Source organism: Microcebus murinus, chromosome 11 (assembly GCF_040939455.1).
Source record: "Microcebus murinus isolate Inina chromosome 11, M.murinus_Inina_mat1.0, whole genome shotgun sequence".
Taxonomy (NCBI): Eukaryota; Metazoa; Chordata; class Mammalia; order Primates; family Cheirogaleidae; genus Microcebus; species Microcebus murinus.
In genome coordinates this window covers 75,800,238-75,825,285 of record NC_134114.1, presented here as the reverse complement: position 1 = coordinate 75,825,285, position 25,048 = coordinate 75,800,238, and positions in this window count along the sequence as shown.

Sequence of the window (25,048 nt, the reverse complement as noted above, 5' to 3'; positions counted from 1 at the left end):
ATTCAGCTTCCAGAAACATTTATTGACTCTTAATGCCCGAAACTGTTTTGAGCTCCAAAAATGAGTGATGAAGGGAAGAGAGAGAGAGAGAGAGGTGCACTCTGTCCATATTTATTTTTCAGAGGTTCATGGAGTTTTGTAAACACAAATATACTTTAGACATATTGTGGGTTTGGTTCCAGGCAAATGCAATAAAGTAAATATCGCAATAACGCAAGTCACACAAAATTTTCAGTTTTTCAGTGCATATAAAAGTTGTGTTTACACTATGCTTTAGTCTGTTAGTTATGCAAAAGCATTATGTGTAAAAAGTGTGCATACTTTAATTTAAAATGTACTTTATTACTAAAAATTGCTAATGATCGTCTGAGCCTGCAGCAAGTCTTAATCATTTTACTGATAGAGGGTCTTGCTTCAATGTTGATGGCTTGCTGACTCATCAAGATAGTGGTTGCTGAAAGTGTGGGATGGCTGTGGCAATTTCTTTTCTTTCTTTCTTTTTTTGTTTTCTTTTTTTTTTGAGACAGGGTCATGCTCTGTCACCTGGGCTAGAGTGCAGTGGCATCATCATCACTCACTGCCATCTCAAATTCCTGGGCTCAAGTGATTCTTCTACTCCAACGGCAGTAGCTGGGACTGCAGCTGCACACCACCATGCCTGGCTAATTTTTCCTATTTTTAGTCAAGATGGGATCTTGCTTTTGCTCAGGCTGGTCTCAAACTCCTGGCTTCAAGCAATCCTCCCACCTCAGCTTGCCAAAGTGCTAGGATTACAGTATAAGCCACTGTGCGTGGCCTGTAATTTCTTAAAATAAAAAAAAACGAGGTTTGCAACATTGATTGACACTTCCTTTCATGAAAGATGTCTCTGTAGTAATGTTATTTAATAGCATTTGATTGAAGCAAAGTAATAGAAAAAAAAGAAAAAAATAAGATTTGACCAATAGAACTTCTTTCAAAATTGGAGCCAATCCTCTCAAAACCTACTGCTGCTTTATAACAAAGTTTATGGAATAGTTCTATGTCCTTTGTTGTCCTATCAACAATGTTCCCATCATTTTCACAGTAGTAGATTCTATCTTAAGCAACCACTTTCTTTGCTCATTCATAGGAAACTCATCCATTAAAGTTTTAGCATAAGAGTGCAGCAATTCAATCACATCCTCAAGCTCCATTTCCAATTCTAGCTCTTTTGCTGTCTCCTTGACATCTACAATTACTTCCTCCACTGATCTTGAATCCCTTAATGTCATCCAGGAGAGTTGGAATCAGTTTTTTTCCAAACTCCTGTTGATGTTGATCTTTTGACCTCTTCCCATGAATCCCAAATGTTCTTAATGATATTCAGAATGTTGAGTCTTTTCCAGAAGGCTTTCAATCTATGTTGCACAGATCCATCAGAGCAATCACTATGTATGGCAGTTAAGAGCCTTATGAAATGTATTTCTTAAATAGTAAGACTTGAAAGTTGTAATTACTCCTTTATCAATGGGCTGCAGAATCACTATTGTATTAGCTGGCATGAAAACAATTATTCTCCTTGTATATTTCCGTCAGAGCTCTTGAGTGACCAGGTGCATTGTCAATGAGCAGTAATATTTTGAAAGGAATCTTTTTTTTTTTCTGAGCAGTAAGTCTCAACAAGGGGCTTACCATCTCCAGTAAGCCATGAAGGTTTTCTGTTCATGTGCTGTCATCCAGGCTTTCTTGTTCCATTTCTAGAGCACAGGCAGAGTAGATTTAGCATAATACATGAGGGCCTTAGAGTTTTCAGAATGGTAAATGAGCATTGGCTTAACTTCAAGTCACTAGCTACATTAACCCCTATCAACAGAGTCAGCCTGTCTTTTAAATCATTGAAACCATGCATTGGCTTACACTCTGTAGTTATGAAAGTCCTAGATGGCATCTTTTTCCAATGGAAGGCTGTTTTTGTCTGCTTTGAAACTCCATTGTTTAGTGTGGTTACCTTCATCAATTGTCCTAGCTAGATCAGCTGGATAACTTGCTTCTACATTAGCACTTGCTGCTTCACCTGGCACTTTTATGTTACAAAAACAGTTTCTTTCCTTGAACATCATGAACTGATCTCTGCTAGCTTCAAACCTTTCTTCTGGAGCTTCCTCACCTCCCTCAGCCTTCATAGAATTGAAAAGAGTTACAGCCTTGCTTTGGCAGAAGGGAATGTTGTGGCTGATTCGATCTTCTATGCAGACCACTCAAACTTTCTCCACATCAGAGCTGTTTTGCTTTCTTATCATTTGTGTGTTCACTGGAGTACCACTTTTAATTTTCTTCAAGAACTTTTCCTTTGCATTCACAACTTGGTTAATCATTTTGTGCAATAGACCTAGTTTTTGGCCAATCTCGACTTTAGACTTGCCTTGTTAGTGAGCTAAGCTTAATCATTTCTAGCTTTTGATTTAAAGTGAGAGATGTGTGACTCTTCCTTTCCCTTGAACACTTAGGCCATTTTACAGTTATTAATTGGCCTGATTTCAATATTGTGTCTCAAGAAATAGAGAGGCCCAAGGAGAGGGAGAGAGACAGGTGCATGGCCATCAGAACACATACATTTGTTGATTAAGTTTGCCATTTTATAGGGACATGGTTTGTGGTGCCCTAAAATGATTTTAATTTCAATATCAAAGATCACTGATCACAGTTCACTATAAAAAATATAATAATGAAAAAGTTTGAAATATTGTGATAATTACCAAAATGTGACACAGAGACATGAAGGGAGCACATGCTGTGCCAATTGTGTCAATTGATTTGCTTTACACAGGGTTACCACCAACCCTCAATATGTAATAAACCACTGTATATGTGAAGTGCAATAAAGTGAAGCACAGTGTCATGAGATATGTCTATAGAAGTGTAATTAATAAATTTCATTAAAATACTATTCTGATTTTTTCAAGGCATTTTCTTTCTTTCTTTCTTATCTTCTTTTTTTTTCTTTTTTTGAGATGAGTGGTTGATTTGTCACCCAGGCTGAAGTGCAATGGCCCCATTATATTTCACTGCAGCCTTGAAATCCTGGGCTCAAGTGATCCTCCTGACTCAGTCTCCTGTGTCCCTGGGACTGCAGATGTGTACTACCATGTCTGGCTAATTTTTCTTAATTTTTTATAGAAACAGAGTCTCACTGTGTCACCCAGGCTGGTCTTGAACTTCTGGCCTCAAATGATCTGCCTGCCTCAGTCTCCCAAAATGCTGGGATTACAGGTGTGATTATACCTGGACACAAGGCATTTTATTGAGGAGGAGTTTATAGGCAAGCTTAGTGCCAGTTATACAGAGAAACAAGCTTCCCCCAACTGCCAGCCCTTGTTTATATACAGTTAATAAAGCTATGAAAAGATACAGTATGGAGTGTTCAAATTGTCACCAGAACACACAATGAAAGTGACTCACCAACTCTATCTGAGATATTTATGCAGGACAGTGACAGCTGTGTTAGTGATTTAGAAAGTGATGGATTGACATAATGCTACAAGCAATGCATGATTACAAATGACTTGCACAGCTCTACGCTCAAACTGGTTTAGTTAGAGCTATCTCCATAATGGAACAGACACTTAGAAGCCCTTATTGTGCATCCTAATGTCATTTACCATGGGTGATATTGCTTTTTACTTTAGAGAGAAAAAAGGGACTATTAAATAAGACTATTTTCAGCTTTTATTTACATCTCTTTACATCCAATTTACAAATTAACATTTATCTATTCTTTCAATTTCCCTCTGTTCACTGGAAAATATTAACCTCTTCTCTCTTCCATCATTTTTCAAGTTTCTATCTTCTATAGAAAATTCTCCTTCTCCCCTCATGCTTTCCAAATGCCAACTCTGAACCTAATCTGCTTCCTCATATCTAGGCTCTTAGTGGGCATCTTTTTTGGGCTAAATCACAAGCATCATAAACTCAATTTGTCAGCAGCTGAACTCACTATCTCACCTCTTCCCCACCATCCTACCTCTCTTACTTTCTCTGTTTCGATTAATGGCAGTACCCAGCTAACACAGACTCCTTTGCCTTTGCATCCTAGACCCTTCGACAATCTCAATCTCAACAATGGATTATAAACCAGCATCCAATATTATATATAATGACTTTAATTTCAAGGAAAGGATAACATATAAACATCATTTTAACTTTCTTTATTGAATATATATTGGGTTTTACTGTGTCAAAGCAGAATAAACTGAATGCCATATCTAGATATAAATGAAATGTTTTTCTCTGTTATCAATATATATTGTCAAGAAACAATTTAATTAAGGAAAAATGAAGAATGACAAAATAATTTAATCTATTGGTTTTATTTTCAAATATTATTTCTATTATGAGTGTATGATAATTTAATAATCTGAAGTATGAATCACTTGCTGATATAAACTAGAAATAAAAATGGTTTTTCTTTTGGATTCTTATTTTTCAGCTCCATACCATCCAGCTAATAGCCCAGAGCCAGTCCTAGAAAATGCTATCAAGTAAAACTGATGGTTTTGAATATTTTTTTGGAATTTTGTCAGGCATTAAAATATCAAAGCAAAATTGCATCAATGTTAGGTAAACGAGGAAGACTTTATTCAAGGTTCTTGCCATCAAGGAGAGAGACCAGAACTCAACTCCACTAAAATAAAAGCAGGAAGTGGGGTGAGAGAGAGATCACAGGTCCCCTGTGTTTGCCAGCTGGATTTATCCAAAGAAAAAGTAAACTTCTTATATCTAAAAGATGGGAGGTAGTTTTAAAACTTGGAGCAAGGAGCCCACTGAAGTTAGAGTCCTATTCTCCTACAAAACTGGGACATAGGGGCAGTACCTTCTTCATGAGTGTGTGTCAAAGGATGACCCCCACATCCTCAAGAAAGACATTCCAGGGGTAAGACCAGCAAGAAGCTTTTAAAAAATATTTGCATCTCAAAGGGACAGAGAAAGAATTTACAATTACTAGTTTTTTAAAGTAAGTGCTCTAAGAAAAGAGAGGTCGGGTTCCCAGAATCAGGAAGAAGCCTGTTTGAAGATGAGTCAAGCTGAGGGAAAGTCAAGGCTGTCTTGATAAGGGGAATGTAAATTCTTTGACTTGGTTTCAATTTCAATTCATCCTAAAGTCTCTGTAAGCACGTTTTTCTACAGCATATCCTGTGGTTACTTGGTATCTGATTTTGGATTTAGAGACTATGTATTGAAGAAGCCTTTCTTAAAATTTTTGTCTGACTTAACCTGTTATTTTTAAATTAAACAGCACATTATGTCAATGGATTTGCGGTTTTAATCAAATGAGTATAAGAGAGCAATTAGTTGCTAGAAACTGAAAAGCTAAGCCGCAGTTCCTCAACAGACATTGATCCTATTTTTACTTTTTTAAATTCTGATATAAGAAGACTACTTATAAAACACTGCTGTGAAACAGAGCAGGCTAAGATAATGCAGGCTCAGACTCACTAAAGCTAATTACTTACAATAAATGGTTTGAACGTGGGCCAATAAGAGATTGGGGAGTAAGCATATTAAAGCCACTATAATGGAAGACATGAAATGAGACAAAAGAAATGAAGGATGGAAATGTAATGCATGGAAGGAAACTCATACAGAAGATTAAGAAAATTGCATTGCTATTGTGTTTTATTCCAGTTAAAGTAAATGACCTTCATTGGCGATGGTTCATGAATCCAGTATTTATAAGAGAACACAGACACACACAATGGTTGATGGCTTACAGTTTAACTCCTTTCTGATTTCCCTGTTTCCTTCCTTATCTTTTTCTCTTTATGGCTTGGATAATTAGCTACATTGAAGATAATATAGTCTATACACATGAGACCTCAAAGAATGGAGATGCAATAGGCTGTACTTATCTAGCTGAAAATAAAACTTTTCCAATGTCATATCCTCTTCATCAGTCACAAGACTGCTGGATTTACACTTTAATAACTATATAATTTATGGAGGAATGTGTTGTCAGAGTGTTTCTGTTTTTCAATGAATTGTTAAGCCTAGGTGGTCTGGCTCTCTGTTGGGTAGATGTTTTCATTTTTGTGGAAAGTCTTTTTTTTCATGAATTCAGTCTCATGCACATATAAATGTGAATAACATGCTTCATTATTCCTATGGCAATATAGCAGTGGCCCCCAGGGGTGGGGAGATGAAACAAAAACTCAAGCTGGCACCATCTCAAATCTGTGGGGTTTTTTCCTAGATAAGATTGTCTTAGAATCATGCCCATTCTAATGAATATGCACTTAACTCTCAGAGTATGGAGAGAAGCAAATATATTTCTTTTTATCATTAATATGAAGAAAAGAGGTACAGACTGAGGTGAGTTTACTGCAATCCCACAATTAGCACAACAGTTTTGTAGAGATTGGGTGCTGGGGTCCAGGTGTTCCCAAATTTTCTCCTTTCACAGCAAACTTAGCGTCTTGGTAATTTTTCCCTGACATATCTAAACCCAAAGAAATGACTAAAAATTGTGTTTATTAACTAACGTCCAAAAACTAGTAAATATTTATTTTCTGAAATTTGATAGTCATTTGAAAAACAATGCACATAAATTAAAAGAAAAATTACTTTATTTCATTCTTAAATAATCACAATTACTAATGTGTATTCCTTGAAATCAAATTAGATACTGCCATCTTCCTTTCCTATCCCACACTGATTTTCATAGGTAATTATTTTTTATCCTAGCAATTGTTGAAGATCCAGCTTTGCAAATATATGATATCACCTAAAGGAATATAGTGCATTCAAATGTGCGCTTGAATTCCTCAAGCTAGCAATTAGTACAGAGTTCAACAGATATTCAAGTATTGCTTTGCTTTCCTAAAAAAATTTTAAATGTCCCACAAGGCTCTGGTGAGTTTGTTACTGCACATTAGGATATGTAAGGGCAAATATAAATTTAAAATAAGAGGCTTAATTCTCCCTGTTCAAAATAAGGGAGTAGACTTCTTCCCCCTCCCTTTTCTTAGAGCATTTATTCTAGAAGAGCCTTAATTATAACTTCTTTCTGTATCTTTGAAATGTATGGGAATCTTTTTAAAAGTTAAATAAGACTCTTACCCATTTAATGATCCAGGAATGTCTTTCTCAAAGACCTGGGAACCATCTCTTTGAAATATAACCATCAAAGAAGACAGAACTCCCATCTCACATTTTCTGTGGGAGGGTAAGAACCTAACTTAGGTAGGTGCCATTGTCTATTTTTTCCTTTGGATAAAGCCAAGTAGCAAATTAAAATGGTCACCTTAGTTACCAAGTAAATTTAGGATGACAAATTCTAATCCTATGTATGACAAATGATGCTGGTAGGTCCTCTTACCTGAGGACTAGTTATTATTTATCTTGAGAACATATATGCAATGAGTTGTGTGAATCTGTTTGGCTACATGAAAGTGTGCAAGTTCTTTCTATTCTTGTAATTTCTTTGGTGGATTATGCCATGATGCACAGCACATTCTGGTTTTAATATTTATTCAATAATAAAATTGTTTTCTTTCTCTTTTACCTTTGTGAAGAGGTTTTCTGGATTGGGAAGAGTTTATTTTTAGTTATATTTTTCCAATGAGTGGTTTTAGACTTATTATGGGAAAATGGCCCTATTGCAGGAAAAACAGCCTATGGTTCTGTTAGCTAAAAAAAAATTAATGATATTTATGCTTTGGGAAAAAGGAAAAGCTTTTTTCTCATAAAGGGTAGCAGCCTGCTGGGCGGCCATTCCATCAGGCTGCAAAGCAGAGAACTGGCTAGAAGCCAGGCGCACGTGCTTCAGAGGCCAGACAAAGGGAGCAAGATTTTGTACTGAGTGGGGTGGTCAAATATACATATTCAACAAGCCATAGGAGGAGTCACGAATGAATATTTATGAAAAAGGGAAATCATGCACACTTGTAGTTGTGCTTTATAAACTCTCCCATCCTGTCATGGCTGGGCATTCAGTTTCAGGGTGTTTCCGGGGTCCCCTTGGCTGAGAGAGGTCCATTCATTTAGCAGAGAGCTTATGGTTTTATTTTTAGTTCACAGTCCCCCCTTTTGGCCAAGATATATCAGAGGCAGTAGCAATGGCCACACTTTATTTTATCTCATCATTGATGGGGTGGAGTGACTGTTTGCCCTAGGACCATCTAGGCCTTCACTGAGACCCTTATGGTTGAGGAGAGTTTTTAAAGCCATGAAAGTTTACAACCAATTAAACGTTTGGGGCCAGACAGGAATGGGAGTAGACAGGCACTGATGAACTCCTTAAAACCTTTTTAAACAATATTGTTGAAAACCAAAAGCCAAAAACAAGGTTATAAAATTAACTTATCTGTAAGTATTGAGCTACTGTAGTCTTAGTCTTAGTTACAGACTTATAGTAATTAGTTATATAAACATAAGTAGTTTTTTAGGACCATTTCATCCCTCAAACTGGCACTTACAATCTCCCATGTGTACCTCTTCTGCAATAGTCCCTGGGCCTAGAGGGAGGAAGGTCTGTCTGTATAGTAGGAGGGCATTGGCAGTGGAAACAAACCAGGCCCAGTGGGATTTTGGATGAGGAAGAATTGTAGGATTCAATGAATCATCTCTAGTCTTCAGAATATAATGACTCTGATTTTCTCAGAAGTAAAATGAGAGACAAATAATATTAGTGATCTGATCGTTAAAGAAGAAATTGGGTATCAGAATGGAAAAATGAACCTATTCTGTTAGGGAGCTAAATAGAAAACATCATGAAGAAAATGAAAACCTGTTCGTTCTTTTTTTCCTTTTGTAGTTAAGAAATAATCTAGGATTTAGTCCAAACTTTGAACAAATAAAACACTTAAAAACAAAAGGACAAGGCTAGGATTTAATAATTGTTTCTTTCTCTTTTTTGGAGACATAATTTTCTCTCCATAGTTTCCCATTTTTATTAAAAACAAACTATAATAGGACCAACTTATTTGTAAAATAAATTTTAGTCTCAATATACTTGGCCTGATTATTTGCATAAAGTGCAGTAAGAATAATCATTGGTCATAGGTGTTTTTAAAAATAGGCTTTGCTATAACCTCACCCCTTTTCTTTTCTAAAGGAATTTCATGTTCCTTAAAGGTCTCTAGAGCCAAGCCAAGGATTTAACTGCCTGTAGATACCTGTATAAATCGGGTAAATGCCTCTTTTTCAAGGTCCCAATGCAACTTGCGATTCCTGGAACTGTCAGAAAGTGACATCCTTCACTTACCACAGATCAGGAAATGTTATAGATGAGGTATCAGGTCAGTATTTTTTCCTCCAGAGGGCTTTTATTGGCTTTATAAAGTCAATATTATTCCTCAAAGTATTCTGAACGTATTTGAAAATATGACATTCCAGTCAAAGCCTTGGTAAAATAACCAGCATCTCTAATTCTGTCCTGTTATGAAATAGATTCTTAATTAAGCTTATGCAAATAACCATATTGCCATAATATGAGAATACATTTCAATAGTTTCCAAATTTTAGAGAAATCAAGTGGAGAGAAAACTAAATTTTTCACATATGAAAAAATGTTCAATGTCACTAATCATCAGGGAAATGAAAATTAAAACCACAATGAGATATCACCTTATCCCAGTCAGAATGGCTTTTATTAAAAGGTCCCAAAACAATAGATGCTGGTGTGGATACAGAGAGAAAGGAACACTTATACACTGTTGGTGAGACTGCAAAATAGTATGACTTCTATGGAAAACAGTATGAAGATTCCTTAAAGAACTAAAAGTAGATCTACCATTCAATCCAGCAGTACCACTACTGGATAAAAGAAGACTCTTCATCAAAAAGACACCTGCACTCGAATGTTTATTGCAGCACAATTCACAATTGTAAAGATGTGGAATCAACCCAAGTGCCCATCAATTCATGAGTGGATTAACAAAATGTGGTATGAGTACCATGGAGTACTACTCAGACATAAAAAATGAATTAATCCTTTTGCAACAATCAGGATGGAACTGGAGACCATTTCTACTAAGTATCTGCAGAATGGAGAAACAAACACCACATGTACTCACTATTAAATTAGAACTAACCGATGAGCACATGTGCATAGAGGGAAGTAAAACCCAGTGGAAATCAACCAGGAGAAGGGAGGAGTAGAGAAGGGGAAAAAAACATACCTAATTGGTACTATGAACACTATTTGGGTGATGGGCACATCTACAGCTGGGATCCAAGCATTATTATAGTGATCCATGTAACCTTAAACATTTGTACCCACTTAATATTTTGAAATAAAAAACAAAAAAAGAAATGTTTCAAATTGTTTACAAAATATACTTTTTCTAATTTTTGTAAGTTATAAATAGCTCAAAAGAAGAAAAAATGATTATCTTGATTTTTAGAAAACAAAACATAAAAGAATCAGCAATGTTTTAAACAAATGGTCAAAAACTTTAGATTAGTCCCATGTAATTCAGGTTGGATTAGCTATCTTCATTCGTGTAACAGTTTTTGTGTTTTGTTTTTTTCCAGCATATCACAGGAGTACAAGTGTTTTGGTTACATACATTGCCTTTGTCCCACCAGAGTCAGTTACATGTGTGTCCATCCCCCAGACAGTGTGCACTGCACCCATTAGGTGTGCATATACCTATCCCTTCCTCCCCCATCCCACCTGCCTGACACCTGACAAATGTTAATACCATATGTGCACTTATATGTTAACAATTATTACTATTTGACGGTGAGTATCTGGTGCTTGTTTTTTCCATTCTTGGGATACTTCACTTAGTAGAATGGGTTCCAGCTCTATCCAAGATAATACAAGAGGTGCTAGATCACCATTGTGTTTTGTGGCTGAGTAGAACTCCATAGTATACATCTACCACATTTTATTAATCCACTCATGCATTATATCAGTTTTTTATTACAGTAAGCCAGTTTCTTTAGAGTCTGGAGGGCATCCAGCTGAGGGTATCTATATGTTAAACTCGAAGCATCTTAAAGTTAAAGTGGAAGTAGCTTTCTTTTATGTAGAAAAACTAATGTTAATGTTTGGAACAATTTATCTTGGACTTTGTGTGTCACAAGGTGTACTTTGTAGGACCTCAGGAAAAAGGTGGTGGCATTTTCATTGGGACCAAGTCAGAAAAAAAATGGAAGCAGATTTTGAAAACATTATTTGGAGACTTGTAGCAAGTAAAGAATTCAGGATTTAGTCTAAATTGCATGATCTATAAAGTTAGTAGAAAACTCTTTTTTTTTGAAGAATTGAAGTAAAATAATAATTATCTGTGGATGACAAAAATCTTAGAATAGTCATGGTTAAAAAGACAATTGACAAAGAAAATTTAGTTATTTTGTGGCATAAAATAACTTAATATAATAACTATAATTATTTTTGATAACATCAGAATTTTAGAAATATCATATAAATTTGGGAGCAGATATTAATAACATGTTATTAATATAAATATAATCTTATTAATATAAATCTAACCCAAAGTAAGTTAAACACCATTTCATATTTGACAATGCTTTCTGTATACTTTTAACATACCAAATAAGCCAAATGTGCTTCTCTTAGAGTTTCAGTGGCCCTAGTATTTAGAAAGCTTGTTTGAAATCAAAAAGACAATTTAGAAATTTTAATTTTGGAAAGTTTGTCAAATATCAAAGATTTAAAACTTTTTTTTTGTCATAAAACAGGATCATAGGTTACTATAAAACAGTCATTTATTTAACCAAAGTGATAATGATTTAAAAAAACCAAAAAATTTTACTTTTTGGAAGAAAACTTATTTTTAATATTTTGTATATAGGATTGTTTCTTTGATATCTAGTAGCTTTAATTATATTAATATATTAATTATAATGTTAATTCTTGGAAACCCTTATTTTTGATGAAACATCTAGGAAGTTAAAGTTATCTTTATCAGTTCCCAATTTTTATTAGTACATTTGATATCTTTAGTTTTCTATACCATGTAAAAATGTTGAAATACATAAACTTATTTTAATAATTAATGTTTTAGTATTTTAACTCATAAATAACTCGTTTTGTGATTTTCTTTAACATAATATGACTTTAAGATTTTAAGTTACTAAAAATAATTTTGAAATCATAATTATTGATGAAATCATAGATATCATCTCTAATATCCTCCCCTGTCATCTTACTTAGCTCTTAAGTAGCTATGGGCATCTTAAGATGGCTGTGAAGGGTAAGGCCTGCCTGTGTCCCCAATTTATATACCAGGTGCATTGTTAAGGACACAAGGCAAGATGCCTGGAGGATCCAACCTCTCCTAGGCAGCTGGGAGGTGAAGCCAGGGAAGGGAAGTAGTGGCCATATGAGGCTGGTTGTATTGTAGCTGTTGGCCTAGGCTGAGACCCTGTCCCCAGGCTTCACCATGGCTACCTATCCAGATATCAGAATCCAAAGGATTAAAACTAAAAATATAAATTTAAAGTAAAATCCAGCAAATATTAAAAATATTTACAGAATGAGGACGGAACTCTGATCTTTTTCTTTGCCTTTCCCCCTCCCCCGTCCTGCCAAATAATTCCTTTCTAAGAGGGACTGGTGAGTTATGCCTACAAATAATAAAATCTCAATAAACAGGTTTTTATGATGTGCTTTACTTCCTGACCAGATTCCAGTTTATTAATAGCATCACGTGAGGCCAGAAGACCCTTATCTTAACTCAAGCATTCCTTTCCTCTTGTTAGGTTTCAGTGTGAAACTGTAGGTTCTTGGTGCATGCATGACTGAAAAATGACCAGACATGCCAAAGTTAGACAAGCACGAAAATGAGGTTTATTCAGGAGACAAAGATCGGATTATAGAGCAAGAGCAAGATATAGGTTTACAGAGCATGATACATATGCCACAGATGATGACGGATCCCTTGTCACAGCAGGAAAAGAGAGCTCGGTTATGGTCTGGGTCTTGTTTTATGGTGTCCAAATAGAGACCTCTCTGTGGTTCAAAAATCACCATAGAACCACTTTGATTGGACAGTTGGGGGGCTGCATGCTCTGAGTCTTACTGTGCATGTGGGTTCTAGGTCACTTTCTGGACTTTGTAGTAACCTTTGTGGCTTGGCCTGTGGGCTAGAGAGTCCTCTGCATTCTTTTGCAGCTGGCATGCCAAGTTCTGATTGGCAGATTCCTAGGGTATTCCCTCCTCCCCCAGGTATGGAGAATTAGGGTTGATCAGGAGCAAGATGGGGGCAACAGCACCTACTTTCGTCTTTAGGAGACCCTAGGAGACCCGGAAGCCTTCCCTATCTATCTAACCCTTTGATTCCTGGTTTTTGGACAAAGCCTAACTTTTAAGCCAATTGTCAACTAAAAAAATCCCTAAACCCACCTATTGTAAAACAGGAATGAAAGCAGGAGTGACTCCATGACAGGCTGCACTTCCTGGAGTAGGCCTAAGTTTTGGTTTCCCTGAAACTTCGCCTACTACACCCTTCCCGGAAATGACGCGTGCCACTTTTGAAGGAGCCAATCAGGAGCCTACACGATCAGCCACTTTTAAAGGAACCAGTGGACTAAGGGGGGAGGGGAGGAAGGTGTACCCAGCGTGTATAACTTGCAGAAAAGTATAAAAGCTTGACTTATACCCCAGGGCGGGGTCCTGGTTCCTAGGGAGGTCACTGCGTTGGTGCTCTGGGACCTGAACCCTAGCTCGAGCTAGCCAATAAACTCCTTTGTGCTTTGCAGCCTCAGTGAGATTCTGCCTCTCTGTTCCTGGGGCTGAAGGAAACCAGCTCTAACACTATGACTTGTAAGCCCCTGTTTTGAGATGTCCCACTTTTTGGGACCAAACCAATGTATGCCTTCTATGTATTGATTTATGACTTTACCTATAATTTCTGTCTCCCCGAAAAGTATAAAACCAAACTGTAACCCAACCACAGAGAGTCCACTTGCTCAAGACTTCTTGCCCATGGCTCTGGGCCATGGCTCTCAAATTTGGCTCAGAATAAATCTCCTTAAATTATTTTACAGAGTTTGGCTTCTTTTCTGTTGACAAGATGCAGTAGTTTTATGACCTTAAAGTGTTTAGCAGAGAGATTATCTGGCCTGCCTGATGGACAGGTTCAGGTGAAAATGTTTAGCCATCAGCCTGATCCAATCTAAAAGGACAGCTGGATTAAAATTATGTTATCAAGAATGGAACAAGTTAAAAAAAAAAACCTTGCATTTTTCATGTGCCTGAACCCTTTACACATCAAAAGCCTCATGCACCTCTCATAGGTGGAAAAGACTGGAAATTTAAGATTGTCTGTGGCTAGAAAAGCAGAAAAACAGGTTTGGGGAGGTAGCGGGGAGAAGGCTTGACTAGTTAGCAAAAAGTGATCTTGTTATGTGAATGAAGTCTTGAGAAGTAGTTTTCAGAGGAATAGATGGCAAATGTTTCTTTTCAAACCTTTAAAGGTGGGGACTCTTAATTTTTTTTTTTTTTTTTAGATCAAGAAAGGATAGTCCCGGCTGTGTATATTATTTTTTTCTCATAAAAGTCAGTTTTGCAGCAGTCATTTAAAAATGTGTTAAAGAGACATACCTTGAGACAAAACATTTCCAAATGTCCTCAGTCCATTTTGAAGCTAAAATGTTTTACATATTAAAAGCCAAACTGATCAGTTTTGGAGAAATTTGGGTCAGAGGTTGTTAGAGATAGACAAAAGAGAGGGCACCCCCCCCAAATTTAAACATATCATTCCTGAACTGTCAGTCTTGCTAGCGAAATAACAGAAAAATGAGCTCTCTGCTCTCTCTCTCAGCTCTTTCTCTCCCTAGCTGACAGGCACCCTGTGGGGTTCCGTTTTCACAACATCTGAAAAGAGCTAGACAGAAAGGAAACGTAAATCTTTCTCTTTACTTTCACCAGTTCACTGCCCATCAGAATTTTTTTTACAGCCTCAAGGAGCTCCTGAGGAGTCCTGCGTGGGTGGTGGTGGTGGTGGTGCTCCTGGTGGTGTATGTGTGTGTGCAAATTCCAGGCTTCAGTTTCCTGCCCAAAACCATATCTTCAGGGCAAGATCACATCCCCAGAGATAAGCCTGACTATATTTCAGACAAGTCTCCAGGAGCAGAAAAAACAAGAAAGACAGACAACCTGATGTCTTTTAGCTGCCTCCTGCTAATTACTCCACAGCCATTTCTGTGATCAATTGATGACAATCACTATTTTTTTCCTTTCTCTTTGTCCCCATAAAATCAGCAAGCTACTTGGCCTCAGTGCTGGCACCCCACCCCCTTCTCTTTCTTTGGGATGTCACGCTGTCTCCCTGCTCTATCTCTTTCCTCTCTCTCCCACTGTCTCATTCTCTCTCTCCCTTTAAGAAGATAAAGTAAACTTTTCTTACTTTTATATCCTAATCTCTGTGTGAGAAATTATTCTCCACCCCCACCCTGAGCACCTAACAATCCCATACCTTCTTTAGTCAATTTTTTAATTCTGTCAACATTTTTTTTATTTTATTTATTTTTTATTTTTATTTTTTTCTGTCAACATTTTAATCAAACTTTTAGTTCTGAATAAATCAGTTCAGTTAGACAGCCATGTCCCATTTCAGGAGTTGGTACTGTAGGAACTTTTTAAATAAAAGAAAAAAAGAAAGGTCAATATTTAGAGCAATTTAAAAAAAAAACTAATTGGGAAGAAAAAAATTGTTTAGGAGAAGAGATGGAAGGAGAGATTAAGAAAGAAGGAAAAAGTTGGTTCTAAGTATTTCATATGCACCATTTTTTTTTTGGAGTGTCTTTTATTTTTAAATCATTAAGGGAGACTATGAAGATTTTTGATCCTATTTGGAAACCTCGAAACACGAATTATAGCATTATCTTCATTGTTTTGGAAGATTTGATAGCATTTTTAACTGAGTGTACAGATAAACTAGAGATCTCCTAAGATTTTATTGTGGCTGGCAAAGCTTTAAACCATTTCAGGTTAGATTTCAAACATTTACAAGAATTTTTTATGTTTTTTAAGGCATATTAGTCACTAGTGTCTCTGATGGTGGTGGATCAGAGAACATATCCTTAGAGCTGTCAACGGAAAAAAGCCAAACTCTGCAAAATAATTTTAAAGAGATTTATTCTGAGCCAAATTTGAGGACCATGACCCGGAACCACTGCCAAGAGGCCTTGGGCAAATGGACTCCTTGTGGCTGGGTTACAGTTTGGTTTTTATGCATTTCAGAGACAGGGGTTCCAGATAAAGTCATCAATCAATACATGGGAGATATACATTGGTTTGGCCCCAAAAGGTGGGCCATTTGGAAGGGTGGGGGGTGGCTTACAGGTTATAGGTGGGTTTAAAGATTCTTCGGATTGTAATTGGCTAAAGACATGAAACTTTGTCTAAAGGCTTGGGATGTTTTAACATAAATTGTTTACCAGAGCTAGGCCACAATTTATTGCATAAATTGAGGACCTGCAGGTTTGTCTTGCATACCCTTAGGCCTATTAATGGGTTACAAAGGAAGTCTCCAAGAAAGGAGGAGGGCATGATAATGCATGTCTGACCTCCCTCCTCCTGGCTGGCAATTTTGCTTTAGGATAATTCTTTGGCTATGAGGGGTCCATTCAGTCAGCAGGTGGGTAGGTGATCACTTTAGTTTACAAAGCTAAGGTTTTTTATAGCTGCACTTACCTCTAGGAGAGCATCCCACCACAGTGCCAAAATGTGAGCATCCTCACAAACCTGGGACCTACAAAAAATGTTCCCTCTGGGGTCGAGAATGGAGGGAATGAGAACTGGGGAGATATGAAAGGAAGAGGTGGAGAGAAATAAAGTCTCTTGAGATCTTCACTCAGTTGCTTACCTGAGTTTCTCCCAGAGAGGTCAGGGAGAAGGTGAGCCATCAATTGGGCTGGTGCCCATTGATGCATTGACCGCCGATCACACTACAGGAAACCAGTGGTCTCCCTGGGTCCCTTTGTGGTTAATATTTTGTTAACTAAAAAAAAAAAATTAACGTGGTTCATACTTTGGAAAAAGGAGAGCTTTTTTCTCATAAAGGGTAGCAGCCTGTTGGACAGCCATTCCACCAGGCTGGAAAGCAGAGAACTGGCTAGAAGCCAAGCACACGTGCTTCAAAGGCCAGACAAAAGGAACAAGATTTTATACTGAGTGGGGTGGTCAAATATACATATTCAACAAGCCATAGGAGTCATGAATGAATATTTATGAAAAAGGGAAATCATGCACATTTGTAATTGTGCTTTATCTCTCCCATCCTGTCATGGCTGGGCATTCAGTTTTAGGGTGCTTTGGGGTCCCCTTGGCTGAGAGGGGTCTATTCAGTTAGCAGAGGGCTTAGAATTTTATTTTTAGTTCACAGTTCAAAAATAAGTAACATATAAATAAAAAAATAATTGCCAGAAAAGCAGTATCACAAAGGTTGACTGGAAAAGAAACATAATTGTAATAGAGCACTTTGCTTAAAAACGTGATAATACAAACAATATACGAATGAATGGAGATTGGACAAAAAGCTATATTATAGTGGGTGGATAGGTGAAGGGCAAGATAGATTGTAAGAGATATAATATTTTCACTTACCACAATAGGAAATCAATAGAAATAGCTAGAATTGATGAACAAAGATCTGACAAAAATATACTATTTAATAATAAAGAAGTGAATAAGTAAGAAGAAACAGAAACAAACATGAAAATGGTTCCCTTTGCTCAGTGGGAAGTAGGCATTAGCAGAAACTCTTGTTTTTGTTAAGCTTTCAGAACTAGTTAACATTTCAAACTCTTTGAATATTTTATTTAGATTAAAATTAAAGTAAAAAAAAACTTTTAATATAGGAAAACCAATTATTTTCAGGGAAAAGACATTGACTTACAAAGTGTTTACTGACTTTTTTAGTGGAATGTCTAAAATTTTCATTCAGTTATGATTTCCCAAACTTTGATATCTCTTTTGTAGCATATCCTCTTTCACTCTAGTTCTCCTGTGTACATGAAAAGGATGCCCCCAAATTGATGGATGTCAAAGTGAAACACACAGTTTGAAGACTTTGTCCAAAGTGCCAGTTGGTGAGATTTGTGATTTGTCTGGAAGTTTGGAATACGTACTGTGTTTGCTCTCTACAAGATGCCAGAATAATCAGCTGCAAAGGGAAGAACTGAGTCAGTCAAGGGAATGCCAAAAGTCTTTCGATTCATTGCCAAGTTTTTTCCATCTTTTATACACACAAACTCCGTGCTTTCTAGCGTTTATACAGAAGTTTTTAAAGGTAACTTTGCTATGTAATAACTAAATATTATAACTCCAAGTTTGGGTACTCACACCTACACTCCTACCTCTCTCTATATATATTTTTTCCTCCTAGAAAGAAGTAAACTCTTGAGTTTTAAAAAAGTTTTCTTGACCACAGTAATAGAAATATGTGGGAACAGAATACTTTTTGTTTATGCTCAGAAGCACAATCTCAAATTTATTTGATTGAAAACCAAATATTGGCAGCATATGTCATAAAAACCATCAGGTCAGAAGGGTAAGTTCTGTGATACGTTCATGTGGGGTACACTTTCGTTCAATGTGTGCCTTAAGAGTTATGTTCTTTGTTAATCAAAAGTCTGTGGGTAAGTTACAGCAAAGCACTCTGAAGAAAGTCATCATTATGTCTCCATTACTGATAAGCAACCTGAAGCTAAAAGGCTAAAACAATGGTAAATAATCTACTAAAATCGTCATTGGGTTCATTTAATATCTGGATATCTGAAGCTTTAATGTTATACTAATAAAAGGAAAACAGTACATTATGCTGCTAAGATACTACGATGAGAGCTAATAAGCCTGAAGAATCTTCCCAGAAGGACCTCACAGTCTTTTTTCTCTTTCTTCCTGCTAGTATACTGTGGCATGCTTTTATTGCCTCATATTTTCTCTAGTCACAAAACTGCTAGGCACTCAGGCCTGAAGTACAACATTGATCCGGAGAGCAACATTTGCAATCCCAAGAGTGACTAAGTTTGCAGTGGCAGTGTCATTTTGGGCCATTTATGAATTAGGAAAAATTAAAAAGCCTTTCTTATTAAGCAAAGGCAAAAGAAAGTCATTTGGACTAAATGACTATATCATTACAGGTATGTAATAATGATACAACAACTAGGATTATAAACTAGCTTTTAACAAAATACCTTGTTTTTAAATTTTCCTAATATTTGATTCTTTTTTTGTATGTGTGTAGTGAGAACACTTAAGATCTACTCTCTTAGCAAATTTCAAGTGTACAATACAGTATTGTTAAATATCTTCACATTGCTCTACATAAGGTATATAGAACTTGTTCATCTTTCATAATTGAAACTTCAGACTTCCAACCATCATTTTCTCATTTTTCCTTTTTACCACCAGCCCCTGGCAACCACCATTCTACTCTCTGTTTCTATGAGTTTGACTGTTTTAGATTCCATATATAAGTGAGATCTCTTTATTGATTTACCCATTGATGTATACTTAGGTTGATTCCATGCCTTGGCTATTGTGAACATGGAGTGCAGATATCTCCTCAAGATACTGATTTCATTTCTATTGGATATATACGTAGAAGTAGGATTCCTGGATCATAAGGTTGTTCTATTTTTAACTTTTTGAGGAAACTCCATACTGCTTTCTATAGTTGTGGCAATTTACATTCCGACCAACAGTGCACAAGGGTTCCTTTTTCTCCACATCATTACCAATACTCATCCTTTTTCTATATGTTGATAGCCACCTTAATAGATGTGAGGTGATATCTCACTGTGGTTTTGATGTACATTTCCTTTATGATAAATGACATTGAGTACCTTTTCTTATATCTGTTGGCCATTTGTATAATTGTATATTGTATTTAGAGAAATATCTATTCAGATTTGCCCATTTTTAAATTGGATTATTTTTTCTTGCTATGGAGTTGTATGAGTTCCTTATATATTTTGCACATTAACCCCTTATCAGATGTATGGCTTGCAAATATTTTCTCCCTTTCCATATTCTTTTTATTTTGTTAATTGTTTCCTATCTTGTGCAGAAGCCTTTTAGTTTGATGCAATCCCATTTGTCTATTTTTTCTTGGATGCCTGTGCTTTTAGTATCATATCCAAAAATTAATTACCCAAACCAATGTCTTTTGGGCAACGAACCCTTTTCTCCTACATTCTTCTAATAGTTTTAGGGCTCCTAGTCTTACTTTTAAATCCTCAATCCATTTGGAATTGATTTTTGTATGTGGTATGGGATAAGGCTCCAACTTCATTTTTTTGCATGTGGCTATCTAGTTTTCCCAGCATCATTTATTGAACAGACTTTCTTTTACCCATTGTGTGTTCTTGGCACCCTTGTTGAAGATCAATTGATATTAATCAATAATATCAATCAAGATCAAATAAATGTATGCATTTATTTCTGGGCTCTCTATTTTGTTCCATTGGTCTATACATCGGTTATTTACCACCATACTGTTTTTATTACTGTAGATATGTAATATAATTTAAAGTCAAAAGTGTGATGCCTACAGCTTTGTTCTTCTTATTCAGGATGTCTTTGTTCATGGTCTGTTGTGATTTCATATGAATTTTAGAATTGTTTTTGCTATTTCTGTAAAGATTGACATTTGGAGTTTTGACAGTAATTGCATTGAATCTATAGGTTGCTTTGGATAGTGTGAACATTTTGGTAATATTGATTCTAATCTGTGAACACTGGATACCTTTCTATTTATACGTGTCTTCTTTAATTTCCTTCATCAAAGTTTTATAATTTTCAGTTTATAAGTCTTCTACCTCTTTGGTTAAGTTTATTTCTAAGTATTTTATTCTTTTTGTTGCTCTAGTGCAGGGGTCCTCAAACTTTTTAAACAGGGGGCCAGTTCACTGTCCCTCAGACTGTTGGAGAGTGTGCACTGTGGGCCCGGGACTAGTCGGCTGCTAAGCAGGACAGGCAGCGGCAGTAAAAACACCCAGAGAGCTGGATAATTGTGCTAAGCGGCCCACATGTGGCCTGTGGGCCACCCGGCCCCTGTAGTTTGAGGATGCCTGCTCTAGTGAATAGGATTGTTTCCCTAATCTCATTAGTTTGTTGTTCATGTATTGAAACACTCCTGATTTTTGTATGTTGATTTTGTATCCTGGAACTTACTGAATTTATTAGTTCCAACATATTTTTTGTTTAGTCTTTAGGGTTTTCTACATATATTATTATGTCAACTGTAAACAAAGATAATTTTACTTCTTTGCTGATATTAATACATTTTATTTCTTTTTCCTATCTAATTGATCTGCTTAGGACTTCCAGTACTATGTTGAACAAAAGTGGTGTGAGTGGGCATGCTTGTGTAGTAACAATCTTAGAGGGGAAGTTTTCAGTTTTTCCCCATTAATTATGTTAGCTATGGACTTTTTATGGATGATCTTTGCTGTGTTGAGGTAAGGTCCTTCTATATTCTGTTAAGGGTTTTAATCACAAATGAATGTTAAGTTTTGTCAAATGCCTTTTCTCCATCTGGTGAAATAGTCATGTTTTTATTTCTCTTTTATTTGGTTATTGTGTTAATTTGTATACACCAAACCATCCTTGCATGCCCAGAAGAGATTCCACTTGGTCATGGTGTATGATCCTTCTAATGTGCTGCTGAATTTGGTTTATTACCATTTTATTGAGGATATTTGAATCTATGTTCATCAGGGATATTGGACTTTAACTTTCTTTTCTTTTCTTGATTTGCCTTTGTCTGGTTTTGCTATCAAGTTGGTGCTAGCTTCATGAAATGAATTTTGAAGTGTTCCTTTTTCTTCTATTTTTTGGAATAGTTTAAGAAGGATTGGTATTAATTTTTTTTGAATGTTGGTATAATTCAGTGGTAAAACCATTTGTCACTGAGTTTTTATTTGTTAGGAGATATTTTAATCACTAATTCAATCTCATTTTTGTTATTGGTGTGCTCAGGCTTTCTTTTTCTTCTTGATTTGATTTTGGTAGATTGTATGTTTCTAGGAATTTATCTATTTTTTCCTAGCTTATCTAATTTGTTGGCATGTATTTGTTCATATTAGTCTCTGATGATCCTTATTTCTTAGACATCTATTGTAATGTCTCCTCTTTTATTTCTTTTTTCTTTTTTTTTTTTTGAGACAGAGTCTCGCTCTGTTGCCCAGGCTAGAGTGCTGTGGCATCAGCCTAACTTACAGCAACCTCAAACTCCTGGGCTCAAGCGATCCTTCTGCCTCAGCCTCCAGAGTAGCTGGGACTATGGGCATGCGCCACCATGCCCAGCTAATTTTTTCTATATATTTTTAGTTGGCCAATTAATTTCTTTATTTTTTTTTTTTTAGTAGAGACAGGGTCTTGCTCTTGCTCAGGCTGGTTTTGAACTCCTGACCTTGAGCCATCCTCCTGCCTCCGCCTCCCAGAATGCTAGGATTATAGATGTTAGCCACAGTGCCTGGCCTCCTCTTTTATTTCTAATTTTACTTATTGACATCTTCTTTTTTTTTCCTTAATCTAGCTTAAGTTATGTTCATTTTATTAATATTTCTCTTTTCAAAAAATTAACTCAGTTTTGTTGACTTTTTATTGTTTTTTCTATTCTCTATTTGTGCTCTAATATTTATTATTTCTCTCCTTCTGCTAAATTTGGGCTTAGTTTGTCTTTTTTTCTAGTTCCTTGGGGTAGATAGTTAGATTGTTTGAGATCTTTTTTCTTTTTTTAACATAGACATTAATAGCTTCCCTCTTTTTAGTTAATTCTTAGTGATTAAAATGGCAGTATTTAAGTTGGTTTTAAAACTAGGCTTTATTTTACTTAATTCCAAGTGATTACAACTTTATTTAACTGAAATAAAACCTGGTTTTGAGTTTTTGACATTTGTTCTAGGATTCTACTGAGGATAATGTTTCTGAAAGTTAAAAAAGAATTTATTTAGCAGTGTTGGAAAACTGAGTCTTAAGGGCATGTCTACTTTTGTAAATTTTAATCTGTATATTCCATCTTATAGCTATTTTTAAATCAGTGGTGGTGAACTTAATATCCTAAAACCAAATATTCCATAAACTTTGGTACAACTACAAATTAATGTTCAAGGCAAATCATCTTGGATAGATATTCTAATGTTACTAAATTATAATCATGCTGTTAGTTCAATGCCAGAAAAAAATCACAGCTCATTAATATCTGGCCCTCCTTTTACCTTTACGCTTCTTCCTTTTTGGGGTCCTCTTCTTGCTTCCTAGACATCAATTTCTCTACTGTTCCCAACCTCAGCCTTCTTGTACATGCTATGTAAGAGTTTCAGACACACATTTCTGATTGTCCCACTAGCATCACTTACTCAGTGCTACTAAAAATAGATTTAGTCTACACACTGTTCACCTTTTTGAGTGTACTTATTCTGTCAGTTGCCTCTGAATCACACAGATTCAGACAATCTTAAATTTTTTTGACTCTCTATCCTTCCTTACCATACCGAGATTTGTTGATACCCAGCCATATTCCTCAGCCCTTCCCACGGAGATTATGCACAGACAGTTGCCATACTTGGTGGCATCCTAAGGGATTCTTTGATCACATTTGGCCCATGTATGGGGCAGGCTGGACATGTCAGTAGATTGATTGCTTAAAATTCAATCTAACATTTCAAACTAACATTTAAAATATACAGACTTTGAAAAATTTGAAGTCAATTACCTATAGAATGTTTTCTGTGATTTTGCAGAGATATAGAAACAAATTTTACATACTCAGCTACTGATTTATGGAAACATTAGAGAGAAACTGGTAAAACACTTGTGAGAAAATGAAAAGAAATGTCAAGATGTCCTCATAGTGCTAGCAGAACACATACATTTCTTTTACTGTATTGCTCATTCTTTTAAAGAAGGTGTGGAATTCTTGCCTTAAATAAATTATAACAATTACATTCTTTGTCACACTAATCTAGCAAATGGGTCACCTATCCACCTAGTGTCTACAGTAGGATATTATCTGTCAGTCATTTTGCTCTATAGCATATTTATTATGAGGTTGCTTTTTTCTGTGTGGCTTATATATAATCTGTTAGTAATTTTGCCCTAAGCAGTAAAGCAAGGTCATGATTGCAATGATGGTGGAGCACCATGAGTTGGGAAGAGAAACATGGTAGAACTGGAGTGATGGTGCCTTATATAGACCTCTAGTCCAGACAGAGTTTTCATATACTGCAGATGATCCTTGTGTTGCTGACTAATCAGTGCTATAATAGTTTTGGGCTCCTGGTAGAAAGGTTCTCCATTGCTTAGGCAGGAAGTATATAAGGGACTTCTCTAAAACCATTGTCAGGGACAGAATGCTAGTATGTAAAAAGTTTATTGGGTCATGTCTCAAGTTCTCCTACTAACTTCATCATGAATGTGCATCATAAATTTAGGGTCTGGAATGTGCCGTATATATCCTTCCATACATCCAAATCACCTACATTATAGTGGGTACTTAATGAATCAATAAAGATTAGATGTGTTCAGAACCTGTTTTTGCCTGGAGCCAATTCAAGTATCTTCATATATATTAACTACTTTAGTCCAAGCAACCTTTTGGGGTGGATTTAACAGATGAATAAATAGACATTTGAGAAGGTTAAATTATTGTTTGTTATTCAAACTAACCTCTATAAAATGAATGAGAGAATATATTTTAGAGCTGTATAGGGACAGTAACATCAAGAAATCACTCCCTCTTCCCTGCACTCAACACACACAAAAGATGTCTTTGAGGTGTCTTGGACCCAGTAAATGTTTTCAACAGCTCTATAACTAAGGATAGTCCAGGGAATGAGTTTCGATACTTATAGATAATAGTATGCACCATAAAATTTACTGTATACTAATAGAAACCCCGAGTAAGTAGAAAACTATTGGAAATCATCAAGATTATTTGAAAAAAAGTTTTTGACTTTCATTTTCTAGTAAATAAACTAAACAATATGAAATATACCAATTTAATCACTATGTACCTTTTATAACTTTCACTTCTTTTCATAAAATAAGACAGAGATTAAGTTGTAGTGGTATCAAAGATACAGTTCAGCATTCTCATTGTCAGGG